Raw genomic sequence first — 5,000 nt, forward strand, 5'->3', positions numbered from 1 at the left:
CTAAAATGCCCAGTTACTAAGGTAGGTGTATGGACTAGTAATCAATTGATAATATTTAGCAATTTTCAAAGTGATGAAATGTGATCAGTACTTTTCGTTAAGCATGATATCTAAATAATGATAATACCATATCTATTTTTTTATGTAACTTACATTAAGCGTTTGTGACTTACAATTTGTTGACTGTGAGTTCAAGCCACACTGACAGTCTAATAAGTTTCAATGAGAAACCCAGCCTTTACTTTCCCTTTACGATTGGAATGACTTTTGGCAAAACTCAAGGAAGCTATCGATACCATAGTGAACGGTCCTATTCGGGCGTAGTGGAACCTCCATTAAAAAAAAAAAAAAAAAAAAAAAAAAAAAAAAAAAAAAAAAAAAAAAAAAAAAAAAAAAAGAAGTAGCTATGGACTGAGCGAAAAAATTACCTTTGTTTTTTTTGTATATGCAGTTGGAAGTTGGTTTTCTTGAGATGACTCTGAAGGCCATCATAAGATTGAGATAAACTACACAGAGTTTTAATTTTTTTCCTTCGCACCAGTCAATCTTTTCTGGAACTGGCACACTATATGAGAAGAACATTGTTTTCACACATTCGTCAATCACCAAGCTAATTCTCAGCACCTGAATAGATCTACGTATTACCTCACGAGAAAAGATCTCAACTTCAAAGCACACGTCCTCGGTCTACACTACCTCACAGTCCGGTTGTAGTAGACTTAAGCCCTGTCCACACGATCGAGCATGCTCGACGGGCAAACAGTGATACCAGACCAAAGTAGTTAGTAAGAATGAGGGTTAATGACGTCAGAAGCGGGAAAACCACAGACAGGGATCTGGCATCATACAGTGTTGCCAGATACCTGACTTTAGTTTTCCCGCTTCTGACGTCATCAACCTCATTTTCACTAACTATTGTGGCCTGGTATCACTGTTTACCCGTCGGGCATGCTCGATCGTGTGGACAGGGCTCTAGCCTTCCACCTATGGATTTGTACAACACGAGCCTCCTTAGTTAAATTTCTAAAACATACCGTTTCTTACTACAACTGCACTAAACCCTTAACTCCTCGGCTGGTGGAAAAGACATTGCCCCTAACGTTATAAAATAATTCATGTTTTATAAAGACAGTAAATACTAAGCTTATTTTGTAAATACCTTATATATATATTTATATTTTGTTCAATAATATAACAATCTGAACCTATGGATGATGACTAGGAGAATATTGATTAGACCATGAAATGGTATCAACAATTTATTTTACCATTACTTACATGTTTCCAGAAGCAAAGTTGAAATGTCAGACTGTAAATGAAATAAAGGTTTGATTTAAAATATATTAATTTCGAAAAAAAAATTACATGCTCGCTATGATCCCAAAGGCGTTCGCGTTCTCCACTGTATATCTTAGCCTGTTCAATCAATAGTTGTATTTTTATGGCTTATTAGATAATTCTCTAGAGGGAAGGCATCATCTCCAAAAGGGAAATATTCCACTGTTGGTTTATTTTCCTTTTAATGTTTCACTCTTTGAAGGGGGAGCCAGTTGGCTTCGTGTTTATCTAACATTTCCTGTTGTTGCTTCTATATCCACATACAGGAACCTGTAATCAGCCACAAGAACTGCAAGAAGAATCCGAGAGTGGAATTTCTTATGATTACCTCCCTCCAACAAAGTTGAAAGGAGGTTAGGTATTTCCTCCGGTTTGCGTGTTTGTGCGTTTTTTTTGCGTGTTTGTGTGTTTGTTTGTTTGTGAAGAGCTTCCTGGACAAAATTTTAATCGTAGAGTAATGAAACTTGCAGGGATTAACTGTTGAATGATTAAATTTTGGAAGGTCAAGCTCAAAGGTCAAGGTAACAATAAAGCAAAATTGTCCAATTCACGTAATCAGCCATAAGTTTGGGCATCGTTGTCGCAAAGACTTCAGACTTGGTTCATATTTGAGTGTATGAAAATCCACGCTATTCATTACATGTTAAGGTCAAAGGTCAAGGTCAAGGTCGAACAAAAGGTCGAGAAATAAGCAGCTGCGGTGGAGGTCTGTGTTGTATTGAGTGCTCATCTTGTTAAAGTAATGGGTTCCTTCAACGGCTGGGTTCTGGATGCAATATGCTTGCTGTTTATTGAAGGGTGTGTGGGAAATTCTCTCATTGCTCCAATCCATAGACTACCTCCTTCCATTCCACAAGAACACTTTGTACCTGTATGACCTAATCGTTAAAGTCTTGCCAAGTCTTACAATCCTCAGGCGTAATACTGCTGATGGTATTAGGAGCCACACAAAATTGGAAAGAAAGCCTTTTGTAAGATTCCCTTGTTGCCAAATAACGTTGGGCAATTACAACAAGCTGGCCTGGCTCAATTGATTTCCTCCAGAATGTCATGGTCTTCATTATATATTGACATGCTCCACAAGTATAATATCTGTAGAGTCTTGGATTTTCAATTGCTACTTTGTTAGAAATTTTCTTTTTTTCTCTCTGTGCTGTAAGTATGGCCGGGGAACTACAACATCTTGCAGTTCTCTTTCGAAATATCTTGCTGCGTTTAAAATCATACAAAATTCTTATATGCATCAGGACATCAGGATAACCCAAAATTAATTTCGATAGTTTTTGGTCATGTTGGTAGTCTGGCATGAGGTTTAGCAAATATAGGTTAGCCATGTTCTTCCAAAATGTTGATCACAGAGAGTTAGTTGTGTTTGTTTCTGCAATAGGAATGGAAATTATCAACGCAGAGTTCAACCTGCTATGTATAGGGTGTCATCCATTTACACGACGTCATAACTCGTGTCATTATGTGAATGGTATAATACGTAGGTTAATAGGCATCATTTTTGATGCGTGTACGTAATGCGCCAATGTGTCGCAAACGAGAAATGATTACGTGACATAATCAGCGGCGTATTGCCTCGTAATATTAAGTACATGCGTAAGTTGAGCTAGTTCTACTCAAGTAAATCTTTATGGGATTTTGTGGTCTGGTGGAACGTCCTTGCCTGATGATTACCAGATTGGGGTTCAAGACCCACTCAAACTCGTTAGTTCCTCTGGTTGGTGCAACCTCGCCATCATTGTGAACTAAGAGAGGGGGGGGGGGGGGTTGGGGGAGCCTATTGTTCTATCCGCTGAGTCATCAGCAGCTATTGCCTGGCCCTCTTTGGTCGTAGCTTGGGTGTAGAGGAGTATTGGGCGCTATTCATATGTAATATGGTCAGTGTCTAGGGCATCGTCCCTGCTTTATAGGGCAATGTCACAGTCCCTTGCCTCTGCCATTCATAAGCAGCCTTTAATTTAAGCCTTTAAACGTAATGGTTTCTTAATCAACTTACAGCTTTTAGGTTTTCAGTTATATGGGACGCCCCTGTCCACTATGTTCGCACCATTAGCCCATTACAACATGCGAGGTCTTGAGTCACCAATGTCTGACTCCGGTATAATAGATGGAGAAGCATTTTTTAAATCTTAATAGAAGTTCTAATGTAAAGAACAACCAGATTTTTTGGGGATATATTATTCCTTAAAAACACAAGGAGTATAGGAAAAGTGATGACATTATATATAAGGGATTAATGAAAGAAGTGATTAAATTATTGGTTTAGAATAAGAGAATGTGATAAACAAAGTTTGATAAAATAAATGCCACAGTGTGGTGGGATATATGACATAAATGGACTTTTGGTCAATATTGCTTTGCTATAAGAATGCTTAAACGGTATGATAAAGCGTTTGTTTTTATATAGTTAAAGATGATAGTATTTGTTAAACGAATATTTAATATATCAAATAAAAGAGTCTGCAAGATAATCTCTATTTCTCGTTATTAAGAGAACCTTTGTGAATTTTGTTTGTTGTGAACGAGCTAATACCTGTGTTTAAAGCACACACACACACACACACACAGAGAGAGAGAGAGAGAGAGAGAGAGAGAGAGAGAGAGATGGGGATCCACTTGACAATTGAAAATAGAGTAGTTTTGCAACTTCCTTTGTTGCATCAACCGTCTAATGCAAAAATAGATGTGAAACAGACATTTCCAAAGAGACCATTGCCACTATTTACAAGTCCAATCATTCTATCTAACAAACTCCAGGATTTTTCCGATGAGAACCGCTCTGGTTTCGTAACGCCCCAGGGTTTAAAAATTGCCTTAGTTTGAGGTAATTTGCAAGATTTCAAGGTAATTTTAAGGTTTCACTTCCTTTAAATTTGAGGGAATTTTAAAAATTTTAAGGTAACCTGGGGTAAAAAGTAACGACCCAAGGTTTAAAACCTTTAAGTTTTTACTACAAATTTCCTTAAATTGAATTTAAGGAAATTTGAAAAGATTTAGGGAAATCTGATTTAAAAAATAACGACCCTGGTGTTTAAACTTTTAAGGTATTTACCTTAGGTTGAGGTAATCTGCATGATTTAAAGGTGGTTTTCAGGTTTTACTTCCTTTAAATTTAAGGAAGTTTGAAATTTTTTAAGGTAATCTGAGGTAAACATTCAAGATAATTACCTTAGTTTGAGGTAATTTGCATGATTTAAAGGTAGTTTTTAGGTTTTACTACCTTTAAATTTATGGAAATTTGAAAAGTTTTAAAGTAATCTAAGGTAAAAAGTAACGACCCAGGGTTAAAACCTTTTAAGTTTTTACTACCTTCAAATTTAAGGAAATTTTAAAAGTTTTAAGGTATTTTGAGGTAAAAAGTAACGACCAAGGGTTTAAACTTTTGAGTTATTACCTTAGTTTGAGGAAATTTGCATGGTTTCAAGGTAATTTTAAGGTTTTACTTCCTTTAAATTTAAGGAAATTTGAAAAGTTATAAGGTAATGTAAGGTAAATAGTAACACCCGGGAATGAAAACTAATTGCCTTCCACTATCTTGGGTTAGAGTTCTCTTGCTTGAGGGTACACGCGGGCATACTAATCTATCTTATATCTCTTCCTCTTATTTCATTGAAGTTTTTTAATAGTTTATATAAGAAATATTTATTCTAATTGAT

Source organism: Palaemon carinicauda, chromosome 2 (genome assembly GCF_036898095.1).
Source record: "Palaemon carinicauda isolate YSFRI2023 chromosome 2, ASM3689809v2, whole genome shotgun sequence".
Lineage (NCBI taxonomy): Eukaryota > Metazoa > Arthropoda > Malacostraca > Decapoda > Palaemonidae > Palaemon > Palaemon carinicauda.